The sequence below is a fragment of the Triticum aestivum genome, chromosome 7D, assembly GCF_018294505.1.
Source record: "Triticum aestivum cultivar Chinese Spring chromosome 7D, IWGSC CS RefSeq v2.1, whole genome shotgun sequence".
Taxonomy (NCBI): Eukaryota; Viridiplantae; Streptophyta; class Magnoliopsida; order Poales; family Poaceae; genus Triticum; species Triticum aestivum.
In genome coordinates, this window is record NC_057814.1 from 425,512,171 (window position 1) to 425,526,318 (window position 14,148).

Sequence of the window (14,148 nt, forward strand, 5' to 3'; positions counted from 1 at the left end):
GAATTGAGCCCTATAAGGCTGGTTGTAATGGGGAGTATTATATATATACTAGTAGTATCATGCATGCATATATATGATAGTGTAGCTAGGATACTACTTTTGTAATGCATAGTATCATAAGTTAACATCTTAGCTTGCCTTACTAATTGTCATGCATCACACAAAGTAGTAGTACAACATTTAATATGACACGTATCATGATATGATGCCACATCCTCTCTTGTGTGCCACATCATCCAGAAAGTCTAGTTGGCATGCATGATACCGCTTATGATAATTTTGGAAATATGCCCTAGAGGCAATAATAAAATGGTTATTATTGTATTTCCTTGTTCATGATAATTGTCTATAGTTCATGCTATAATTGTATTAACTGGAAACCATAATACATGTGTGAATACATAGACCACAACATGTCCCTAGTAAGCCTCTAGTTGACTAGCTCGTTGATCAATAGATGGTTATGGTTTCCTGACCATGGACATTGGATGTCATTGATAACGGGATCACATCATTAGGAGAATGATGTGATGGACAAGACCCAATCCTAAGCATAGCACAAGATCGTGTAGTTCGTTTTGCTAGAGCTTTTCTAATGTCAAGTATCGTTTCCTTAGACCATGAGATTGTGCAACTCCCGGATACCGTAGGAATGCTTTGGGTGTACCAAACGTCACAACGTAACTGGGTGGCTACAAAAGGTGCACTACAGGTATCTCCGAAAGTGTCTGTTGGGTTGGCACGAATCGAGACTGGGATTTGTCACTCCGTATGACGGAGAGGTATCTCTGGGCCCACTCGGTAATGCATCATCATAATGAGCTCAATGTGACTAAGGAGTTAGCCACGGGATCATGCGTTACGGAACGAGTAAAGAGACTTGCCGGTAACGAGATTGAACGAGGTATTAGGATACCTACGATCGAATCTCGGGCAAGTAACATACCGATTGACAAAGGGAATTGTATACGGGATTGATTGAATCCCCGACATCGTGGTTCATCCGATGAGATCATCGTGGAGCATGTGGGAGCCAACATGGGTATCCAGATCCCGCTGTTGGTTATTGACCGGAGAGATGTCTCGGTCATGTCTACATGCCTCCCGAGCCCGTAGGGTCTACACACTTAAGGTTTGGTGACGCTAGAGTTGTTATGGGAAATAGTATGTGGTTACCAAAGGTTGTTCGGAGTCCCGGATGAGATGCTGGGCATGACGAGGAGCTCCGGAATGGTCCGGAGGTGAAGATCGGTATATTGGACGAAGGGTATTGGAGTCCAGAATTGTTCTGGGAGTACCGGGTGACGACCAGCGTGACCGAAAGGTGTTTCGGAGGCCCAGACAAGCGTTGGGGGGCCTTATGGGCCAAGGGTATGGGGCACACCAGCCCACTAAGGGGCTGTGCGCCCCTCCCAACCCCTCTCACGTAACGTGGAGAGGTGGGGGCGCCTCCCCTAGGGCAGCCGCCCCTCCCGGCTTGGGGGGCAAGTTTCCCAGGGGTGGGGGCGCCCAAACCCATCTAGGGTTTCCCCTGTGGCCGCCGCCCCTCCCCTAGGGAACCCTAGGGCGCCTCCTCCACCCCTTCCCCCTATATATAGTGAGGGAGAGAGAGGGCAGCAAAAAACCCCTTCCCTGGCGCAACCCTCTCCTCCTCCAACTCCTCCTCCTCCTCCGTAGTGCTTAGCGAAGCTCTGCCAGAGAACCACGAGCTCCATTGCCACCATGCCGTCGTGCTGCTGGAATTCTCCCTCAACTTCTCCTCTCCCCTTGCTGGATCAAGAAGGAGGAGACATCACCGGGCTGTACATGTGTTGAACGCGGAGGCGCCGTCCGTTCGGCGCTAGATCGGATCTTCCGCGATTTGAATCGCCGCGAGTACGACTCCATCAACCGCGTTCTTGTAACTCTTCCGCTTAGCGATCTTTAAGGGTATGAAGATGCACTCCCTCTCTCTCGTTGCTATCATCTCCTAGATTGATCTTGGTGACACGTAGGAAAATTTTGAATTATTACTACGTTCCCCAACAGTGGCATCAAGAGCTAGGTCTATGCGTAGATTCTATGCACGAGTAGAACACAAAGTAGTTGTGGGTGATGATTTGGTCAATTTGCTTGCTGTTACTAGTCTTATCTTGATTCGGCGGCATTGTGGGATGAAGCGGCCCGGACCGACCTTACACGTACTCTTACGTGAGACTGGTTCCACCGACTGACATGCACTTGATGCATAAGGTGGCTAGTGGGTGTCTGTCTCTCCCACTTTAGTCGGATCGGATTCGATGAAGAGGGTCCTTATGAAGGGTAAATAGAAATTGGCATATCACCGTTGTGGCTTTTGCGTAGGTAAGAAACATTCTTGCTAGAAACCCATATCAGCCACGTAAAGCACGCAACAACAATTAGAGGACGTCTAACATGTTTTTGCAGGGTATGCTATGTGATGTGATATGGCCAAAAGGATGTGATGAATTATATATATGTGATGTATGAGATTGATCATGTTCTTGTAATAGGAATCACGACTTGCATGTCGATGAGTATGACAACCGGCAGGAGCCATAGGAGTTGTCTTAATTTATTGTATGACCTGCATGTCAATGAAAAACTCCATGTAATTACTTTACTTTATTGCTAACCGTTAGCCATAGTAGTAGAAGTAATAGTTGGCGAGACAACTTCATGAAGACACGATGATGGAGATCATGATGATAGAGATCATGGTGTCATGCCGGTGACGAAGGTGATCATGCCGCACCTCGAAGATGGAGATCAAAAGGCGCAAGATGATACTGGCCATATCATGTCACTTTATGATTTGCATGTGATGTTTGTCATGTTTACATCTTATTTGCTTAGAATGACGGTAGCATAAATAAGATGATCCCTCACTAAAATTTCAAGAAAGTGTTCCCCCTAACTGTGCACTGTTGCGGAAGTTCGTTGTTTCGAAGCACCACATGATGATCGGGTGTGATAGATTCTAACGTTCACATACGACGGGTGTAAGCCAGATTTACACACGCGAAACACTTAGGTTTACTTGACGAGCCTAGCATGTACAGACATGGCCTCGGAACACAAGAGACCGAAAGGTCGAACATGAGTCGTATAACAGATACGATCAACATGGAGATATTCACCGTTGATGACTAGTCCGTCTCACGTGATGATCGGACACGGACTAGTCGATTCGGATCATGTATCACTTAGATGACTAGAGGGATGTCTATCTAAGTGGGAGTTCATTCAATAATCATACGAGCTTAATTATCATGAACATAGTCAAAAGGTCTTTGCAAATTATGTCATAGCTTGCGCTTTAGTTCTACTGTTTTAGATATGTTCCTAGAGAAAATTTAGTTGAAAGTTGATAGTAGAAATTATGCGATCTGGGTCCGTAAATTGAGGATTGTCCTCATTGCTGCACAGAAGGATTATGTCCTTAATGCACCGCTCGGTGTGCTGAACCTCGAGCGTCGTTTGTGGATGTTGTGAACATCTGACATACACGTTTTGATGACTACGTGATAGTTCAGTGCGTAAAGTTAAATGATATAGAATTGAGGCACCAAAGACGGTTTTTGAAATGTCGCGGAACATATGAGATGTTTCAAGGGCTGAAATAGGGATTTCAGGCTCGTGCCCACGTCAAGAGGCGTGAGACCTCCGACGAGTTTCTTAGCCTACAAACTAAGGGAGAAAAGCTCAATCGTTGAGCATGTGCTCAGATTGTCTGAGTACTACAAGCGCTTGAATTGAGTGGGAGTTGTCTTCCAGATGAGATAGTGATGGTTCTCCAAAGTCACTGCCACCAAGCTACTAGAGCTTCGTGATGAACTATAACATATCAAGGATAGATATGATGATCCTTGAGCTATTCGCGATGTTTGACACCACGAAAGTAGAAATCAAGTAGGAGCATCAATTGTTGATGGTTAGTAAAACCACTAGTTTCAAGAAGGGCAAGGGCAAGAAGGGATACTTCATGAAACGGCAAATCAGTTGCTGCTCTAGTGAAGAAACCCAAGGTTGAACCCAAACCCGAGACTAAGTGCTTCTGAAATGAGGGGAACAGTCACTGAAGTAGAACTAACCTAGATACTTCGTAGATGAGAAGGCTGGCAAGGTCGACAGAAGTATATTGGATATACATTATATTAATGTGTACTTTACTATTACTCCTAGTAGCTCTTGGGTATTAGATACCGGTTAGGTTGCTAAGTGTTAGTAACTCAAAATAAAAGCTGCGGAATAAACGGAGACTAGCTAAAGATGAGATGACGATATGTGTTGGAAGTGTTTCCAAGGTTGATGTGATCAAACATCGTACGCTCCCTCTACCATCGGGATTGGTGCTAAACCTAAATAATTGTTATTTGGTGTTTGCGTTGAGCATATACATGATTGGATTTTGTTTATCGCAATACGGTTATTCATTTAAGGAGAATAATGGTTACTCTGTTTATTTGAATAATACCTTCAATGGTCTTGCACCTAAAGTGAATGGTTTATTGAATCTCGATCGTAGTGATACACATGTTCATGCCAAAAGATATAAGATAGTAATGATAGTACCACCTACTTGTGGCATTGCCATTTGAGTCATATTGGTATAAAAACGCATGAAGAAGCTCCATGTTGATGGATCTTTGGACTCACTCGTTTTTGAAAAGTTTGAGACATGCGAACCATGTCTATTGGTATATACGCATGAAGAAACTCCATGTAGATGGATAGTTTGGAGTCACTTGATTTTGAATCACTTGAGACAAGCAAATCATACCACATGGGCAAGATGACCGAAAGGCCTCGTTTTTAGTGAGATGGAAGAAGAAAGCAACTTGTTGGAAGTAATACATTTTGATGTGTGCAGTCCAATGAGTGCTGAGGCACGCAGTGGATATCATTATGTTCTTACTTCAGAGATGATTTGAGTAGATGCTAAGTATATTTACTTGATGAAACACAAGTCTGAATTATTGAAAGGTTCAAGTAATTTCAGAGTGAAGTAGAAGATCGTCGTGACAAGAGGATAAGATGTCTATGATATGATCATAGAGATGAATATCTGAGTTACGAGTTTGGTACACAATTAAGACATTGTGGAAATTGTTTCACAACTAATACCGCCTGGAACACCATATTGTGATGGTGTGTCCGAACATCATAAATGCACCCTATTGGATATGGTGCATACCATGATGTCTCTTATCGAATTACCACTATCATTTATGGGTTAGGCATTAGAGACAACCACATTCACTTTAAATAGGGCACCACACAATTCCGTTGAGACGACACCGTATGAACTATGGTTTAGAGAAGCCTAAGCTGTCGTTTCTTAAAAATTTGGGGCTGCGACGCTTATGTGAAAAAGTTTCAGGCTGATAAGCTCGAACCCAAAGCGGATAAATGCATCTTCATAGAATACCCAAAACAGTTGGGTATACCTCCTATTTCAGATCCGGAAACAAAGTGATTGTTTCTAGAAACGGGTCCTTTCTCGAGGAAAAGTTTCTCTCGAAAGAATTGAGTGGGAGGATGGTGGAGACTTGATGAGGTTATTGAACCGTCACTTCAACTAGTGTGCAGCAGGGCACAGGAAGTTGTTCCTGTGGCGCCTACACCAATTGAAGTGGAAGCTGATGATAGTGATCATGAAACTTCAGATCAAGTCACTACCAAACCTCGTAGGTCGACAAGGATGCGTACTACTTCATAGTGGTGCGGTAATCCTGTCTTGGAAGTCATGTTGCTAGACAACAATGAACCTACGAGCTATGGAGAAGCGATGGTGGGCCCGGATTCCGACGAATGGCTCAAGGCCATAAAATCCGGGAGGATCCATGTATGAAAACAAAGTATAGACTTTGGAAGAACTACTTGATGGTCGTAGGCTGTTGGGTACAGATGGATTTTAAAAGGGAAGACGGACAATGATGGTAAGTATCACCATTAAGAAAGCTCGACTTGTCGTTAAGATGTTTTCCGACAAGTTCAAGGAGTTGACTACGATGAGACTTTCTCACTCATAGCGATGCTAAGAGTCTGTTGGAACTATATTAGCAGTTACTGCATTATTTATGAAATCTTGCAGATAGGATGTCAAAACATTGTTTCCTCGACGATTTTCTTGAGGAAAGGTTGTATGTGATACAACCAGAAGGTTTTGTCAATCCTGAAAGATGCTAACAAGTATGCAAAGCTCTAGCAATCCTTCTAAGGACTGGAGTAAGCATCTCGGAGTTGGAATATACACTTTGATGAGATGATCAAAGATTTTGGGTTTATACAAAGTTTATGAGAAACTTGTATTTCCAAAGAAGTGAGTGGGAGCACTATAGAATTTCTGATGAGTATATGTTGTTGACATATTGTTGATCAGAAATGATGTAGAATTTCTGGAAAGCATATAGGGTTATTTGAAAAGTGTTTTTCAATGGAAAACCTGGATTAAGCTACTTGAACGTTGAGCATCAAGATCTATAAGGCTAGATCAAAAACGCTTAATAGTACTTTCAAATGAATACATACCGTGACAAGATTTTGAAGGAGTTCAAAATAGATCAGCAAAGAAGGAGTTCTTGGCTGTGTTACAAGGTGTGAGTATTGAGTAAGACTCAAAACATGACCACGGCAGAAGAGAGAGAAAGGACGAAGGTTGTCCCCTATGCTTTAGACGTAGGCTCTACAGTATGCTATGCTGTGTAACACACCTGAAGTGTGCCTTGCCATGAGTCAGGCAAGGGGTACAAGAGTGATCCAGGAATGGATCACATGACAGCGGTCGAACTTATCCTTAGTAACTAGTGGACTAAGGAATTTTCTCAATTATGGAGGTGGTAAAGGAGTTCGTCGTAAAGGGTTACGTCGATGCAAACTTTGACACTAATCTAGATGACTCTGAGTAGTAAACCGGATTCGTATAGTAGAGCAGTTATTTGGAATAGCTCCAAGTAGCGCGTGGTAGCTGCATCTACAAGATGACATAGAGATTTGTAAAGCACACACGGATCTGAAAGGTTCAAACCCGTTGACTAATAACCTATCTCAAAAGCGAGATATGAACAAACCCCATGGGTGTTGGATTCATTACAATCACATAGTGATGTGAACTAGATTATTGACTCTAGTGCAAGTGGGAGACTGTTGGAAATATGCCCTAGAGGCAATAATAAAATGGTTATTATTGTATTTCCTTGTTCATGATAATTGTCTATTGTTCATGCTATAATTGTATTAACTAGAAACCGTAATACATGTGTGAATACATAGACCACAACATGTCCCTAGTAAGCCTCTAGTTGACTAGCTCGTTGATCAATAGATGGTTATGGTTTCCTGACCATGGACATTGGATGTCATTGATAACGGGATCACATCATTAGGAGAATGATGTGATGGACAAGACCCAATCCTAAGCATAGCACAAGATCGTGTAGTTCGTTTTGCTAGAGCTTTTCTAATGTCAAGTATCGTTTCCTTAGACCATGAGATTGTGCAACTCCCGGATACCGTAGGAATGCTTTGGGTGTACCAAACGTCACAACGTAACTGGGTGGCTACAAAAGGTGCACTACAGGTATCTCCGAAAGTGTCTGTTGGGTTGGCACGAATCGAGACTGGGATTTGTCACTCCGTATGACGGAGAGGTATCTCTGGGCCCACTCGGTAATGCATCATCATAATGAGCTCAATGTGACTAAGGAGTTAGACACGGGATCATGCGTTACGGAACGAGTAAAGAGACTTGCCGGTAACGAGATTGAACGAGGTATTGGGATACCGACGATCGAATCTCGGGCAAGTAACATACCGATTGACAAAGGGAATTGTATACGGGATTGATTGAATCCCCGACATTGTGGTTCATCCGATGAGATCATCGTGGAGCATGTGGAAGCCAACATGGGTATCCAGATCCCGCTGTTGGTTATTGACCGGAGAGATGTCTCGGTCATGTCTACATGCCTCCCGAACCCGTAGGGTCTACACACTTAAGGTTCGGTGACGCTAGAGTTGTTATGGGAAATAGTATGTGGTTACCAAAGGTTGTTCGGAGTCCCGGATGAGATCCTGGACATGACGAGGAGCTCCGGAATGGTCCGGAGGTGAAGATCGGTATATTGGACGAAGGGTATTGGAGTCCAGAATTGTTCTGGGAGTACCGGGTGACGACCAGCGTGACCGAAAGGTGTTTCGGAGGCCCCGGCAAGCGTTGGGGGGCCTTATGGGCTAAGGGGATGGGGCACACCAGCCCACTAAGGAGCTGTGCGCCCCTCCCAACCCCTCTCACGTAACGTGGAGAGGTGGGGGCGCCTCCCCTAGGGCAGCCGCCCCTCCCGGCTTGGGGGGCAAGTTTCCCAGGGGTGGGGGCGCCCAAACCCATCTAGGGTTTCCCCTGTGGCCGCCGCCCCTCCCCTAGGGAACCCTAGGGCGCCTCCTCCACCCCTTCCCCTTATATATAGTGAGGGAGAGAGAGGGCAGCAAAAACCCCCTTCCCTGGCGCAGCCCTCTCCTCCTCCTCCGTAGTGCTTAGCGAAGCTCTGCCGGAGAACCACGAGCTCCATTGCAACCATGCCGTCGTGCTGCTGGAGTTCTCCCTCAACTTCTCCTCTCCTCCTTGCTGGATCAAGAAGGAGGAGACGTCACCGGGCTGTACGTGTGTTGAACGCGGAGGCGCCGTCCGTTCGACGCTAGATCGGATCTTCCGCGATTTGAATCGCCGCGAGTACGACTCCATCAACCGCGTTCTTGTAACGCTTCCGCTTAGCGATCTTCAAGGGTATGAAGATGCACTCCCTCTCTCTCGTTGCTAGCATCTCCTAGATTGATCTTGGTGACACGTAGGAAAATTTTAAATTATTACTACGTTCCCCAACAGATAATACCATTACAACCAGCCTAAACCGGAAAGGAGGGAGTATGAGACTAGCCACAATGAAGAGTAGTACACTAGTAACATACACATATCCCTAGACTATATATGTTACTACCTTCATAGTGGGTAGTAACATAAGTGTAGTGTCATGCAAAGCTTCATTTCTTACGTTACAGACTCATATTGCATTGGGACATGTGATGCTACAGTAACTAGCTAAGTTACTAAAACTAACTCTCTCATTAACTTATTGCCACATAAGCAAGTTTGCTGAGTTGGAGTCGGTGTTACTGCTGAAGTTACTCCCACTGTGGCTAGTCTGATACTAGCTAGTCATCTATGATATACTAGCTACCTCACTAAGAGCATGGTTAATAATACAGCCAAGGGTCGGCTATAAGAAGTTGCCATGTCATATACAGCCAACCTCTTAGCGGGCACATACAATAATAAGTTTTATATACGTACTAGTTTATCAATAGTTGGCCCACCTTACATCCTCACAAAGTGTCTTGGGTCTCGTGTTGCAGCTGGCTCTACTAACCAAGAGCCCGCTTCTCTTCTCTTTCCTCCAACTAATAAGCACACATATATATTATTCTATTTCTTATAGCCAGACTACCCACAGTGGGAGTAACATAGGTAGTAACATCACACATATCTAGAGAAAATAGATGATGTGGCAAGCAATAAATGAAGAAATGGAGGAAAGTGGATATGTGTGATGTTACTACGTACCTATGTTACTCCCACTATGGGTATAGTCTTACTATAGTATGAGATTACCCACAATGGGAGTAACATAGGTAGTAACATCACACATATCTAGATAAATTAAGTAGATGATGTGGCAAGCAATAAATGAAGAAAGAGAGGAAAGTAGTAACATAGCTAGTTACTAGTAGTATGAGTAACATCACATGTACATATCAAGGCAAGATGTGTCTATAGCCTAATATATGAAGTGTTGCATGTTACCACACATATATGTTACTCCCCACTATAGAGGTAGTAACTGAAGGAAATATGCCCTAGAGGCAATAATAAAGTTATTATTTATTTCCTTATTTCATGATAAATGTTTATTATTCATGCTAGAATTGTATTAACCGGAAACATAATACTTGTGTGAATACATAGACAAACAGAGTGTCACTAGTATGCCTCTACTTGACTAGCTCGTTGATCAAAGATGGTTATGTTTCCTAGCCATTGACATGAGTTGTCATTTGATTAACGGGATCACATCATTAGGAGAATGATGTGATTAACTTGACCCATTCCGTTAGCTTAGCACACGATCGTTGAGTATTCTGCTATTGCTTTCTTCATGACTTATACATGTTCCTATGACTATGAGATTATGCAACTCCCGTTTACTGGAGGAACACTTTGTGTGCTACCAAACGTCACAACGTAACTGGGTGATTATAAAGGTGCTCTACAGGTGTCTCCGAAGGTACTTGTTGGGTTGGCGTATTTCGAGATTAGGATTTGTCACTCCGATTGTCGGAGAGGTATCTCTGGGCCCTCTCGGTAATGCACATCACTTAAGCCTTGCAAGCATTGCAACTAATGAGTTAGTTGTGGGATGATGTATTACGGAACGAGTAAAGAGACTTGCCGGTAAGGAGATTGAACTAGGTATTGAGATACCGACGATCGAATCTCGGGCAAGTAACATACCGATGACAAAGGGAACAATGTATGTTGTTATGCGGTCTGACCGATAAAGATCTTCGTAGAATATGTGGGAGCCAATATGAGCATCCAGGTTCCGCTATTGGTTATTGACCGGAGACGTGTCTCGGTCATGTCTACATAGTTCTCGAACCTGTAGGGTCCGCACGCTTAACGTTTCGATGACAGTTATATTACGAGTTTATATGTTTTGATGTACCGAAGGTTGTTCGGAGTCCCGGATGTGATCACGGACATGACGAGGAGTCTCGAAATGGTCGAGACATGAAGATTGATATATTGGAAGCCTATATTTGGATATCGGAAGTGTTCCGAGTGAAATCGGGATTTTTCTGGAGTACCCAGGGGTTACCGGAACCCCCCCGGGGGTTTAATGGGCCATAGTGGGCTTTTGTGGAGAAGAGGAGAGGCGGCCAGAGCAGGGCCGCGTGCCCCTCCCCCCTAGTCCGAATAGGACAAGGAGAGGGGGGCGGCGCCCCCCCTTTCCTTCCTCTCCCCCTCCTCTTTCCCCCTCCACTCCTAATCCAACTAGGAAAAGGGAGGGAGTCCTACTCCCGGTGGGAGTAGGACTCCACCTGGCGCGCCCCTCCTGGCCGGCCGCACCTCCCCCCTTGCTCCTTTATATACGGGGGCAGGGGGCACCCTAGAGACACAACAATTGATCGTTTGATCTTTTAGCCGTGCGCGGTGCCCACCTCCAGCATAGTCCACCTCGATAATACTGTAGCGGTGCTTAGGCGAAGCCCTGCGTTGGTAGAACATCATCATCGTCACCACGCCGTCATGCTGACGAAACTCTCCCTCAACACTCGGCTGGATCGGAGTTCGAGGGACGTCATCGGGCTGAACGTGTGCTGAACTCGGAGGTGCCTTGCGTTCGGTACTTGATCGGTCGGATCGTGAAGACGTACGGCTGCATCAACCGCGTTGTGCTAACGCTTCTGCTTTCGGTCTACGAGGGTACGTGGATAACACTCCCCTCTCGTTGCTATGCATCACCATGATCCTGCGTGTGCGTAGGAATTTTTTTGAAATTACTGCGTTCCCCAACAGTAACATAGACTAGTAACACATGGGCATGTTACTAGTCTATGTTACAACCCATTGTGGCTAGTCTGAGTAACATCACACATCTCAAGGCAAGATGAGTCTATAGCCTAATAAATGAAGTGTTGCATGTTACTACACATATGTTACTCCCCACTATAGAGGTAGTAACATAGACTAGTAACATTCTATGTTACTGCCCATTGTCGCTAGTCTTATGTCACTCTATTGTGTACTTACTTGCTCTAATGCATAGTATCATAGAGTAGCTAGTATCATATGTAGTACCTTATTTATATTGTCATGCATGACACGTAGTAGCATAACATTTATTATGATACGGTTTCATGATATGATACTTAACCCTCTCTTTCTTCATTTAATTAATTATATGACAGCTCATCAAAATTGCCCAGTTGGCATGCATGATACTAGCTACGATACCCCCTTACTATCAGCCTAGCAAAGGTGTACAGATCATTTGTGCGTCGCTTTGTGAGTTTTCATCCGTTTGTTCGAGAAGCGGGGAGAAGTTTCAAACATTTCGGCCGCGAGGTGCGGCCACTGGCGTAGGCCTAGTTGGTATTTTAATTACAGAAAATTCAGATGGAGTTTGGACATCATCAAAATTGATGTGTGCCTATGGCGTGCTCTCACGACCCCGTGGAAAAAAATTGGTAAAGTTTGGCACAAGTTTTGATGACCGCTCCGTCCAAACCGGAGCATCTCACATGAAGGATCATGGTTTTCCAAAAGGAGACGTGTCAATTCAAACTCCTGTGGTCGGTGACTTCATCGTTTGGCCTCATAAAAATTTCCACGGTACGCAATCACCATTGTACCACGGGTTTGATTTTCTGGCGCATTTCAGGTATCGTTAGCTATAATTAAGACATTTTTTGAGATTAACGTGCATTTTGTGCATAAAAATAAAATTACAACCCAAACTGCATGTGCTGTCGAAAGGGATGAGGATCGCCGTTCGATCTGGGAGCATCCAACGGTGCAGACATACAATCCGTGGGGTTTGGGTTCTGGCTAATCAGAAAGCACGACTCAGATCATGGGCAGGGTGGCGGGGTTTGGTCGGCACATGACTTTCATCAACGAACCATGTGCTATTCACAAACCAGATTGCATATTTTTGTTCACACATACTGTAGTGAGATCGATTGAGTGTGCTACCTCTATGATATAATAATAATAATAATAACAAAAAACAGTTCATATTCATTGCCTGAGCTGACATCATATCAAGGTCAACATATTAACGGTTCTTACATCAACAGAAAACCAGACATAACTCACAAATTCAGTACACGCGACAGTTCTAAATTGAACGAATTAAGTTAGAGGGTAGACATAAATACTAGTCTTACGGCTTAATTCCCATGTACATGGGGGAACTGTGATCATTAAGTTGACCCCGAATGAACTTGGGGTTTTTGATGATTTTACGCTTCTCTGTTGCACTGGTGCGCGATCCCTTGGCTGGCAACTCATCAAATTCTTTGTACTCGTCCTGATCGGCAACATCGTTGACACCCAGTACCCTTCTCTTTCCATGCATCGCTAAATGGCCGTTCTTATGCAAGGGGTCTTCCACAAAGAAAATCTGGGTAGCATCGCTGGCAAGAATGAATGGGTCCCCGTGATATGCCATCGTTGTCCTGTTAACACAGGTCTTCCTGTACTCATCAATCCTTACCTGACAAAGAGGGATCCATGTGCACCTGAATAATGCCACCTTAACTTTCACATAGTCAAGCTCCCAAATCTCTTTGATGGTTCCATAGTATACCCTTTTATCAGCTTCATTTACAGTCATGCATTCTATTCGAACAGAGCTGTTCTGATACGAGGTCTTCTTATCACGTTCCTCAATGTAGAACATGTATCCATTTATGTCATATGCTTGGTACGTCAACACCGTAGGTGATGGCTTTTGTGCCAACCACGTAGCAATGTCATCGATGGATCCTCGTGCCAAACTATTCTTCAGCCATTCGGCGTACTTCTTAGTGTGCTCCTTCATCTCCACTTCTGATAAAGGCACCATTGGTAAGAAGCTTTGGCGTATCTCCGCCAAGTGTTCTTCGGCATAAGCGATGAGAACTGGGCTGTTAAGTAGTACCGCCAAATGGGCTTTCTCTGCCAATTCTCTGGGCGCAGCCATTTGCGTGCCAGCAAGGACCGGCTTACCGTTCAGCCTTCCCTCGTGGCGAGGGAGGGGCAAACCTATAGGTCTTTGTTTCATGTATTCGGTGCAAAACTCAACCACCTCCTCCGTGGTATAACCTTGTAGGATGCTTGCCTCTGGATGGTTTCAATTCCGACAAAAGCGCTTTAGTATTCCCATGAACCGCTCGAAGGGATACATGTTGCGAAGAAACACAGGACCACAATACTTTATCTCATCGACAAGGTGCATAGTGAGATGGACCATGACATCAAAGAATGACGGTGGGAAAAACATCTCTAGGTTGGACAATATTTGTTGTGGATATAACCCTTAAAGT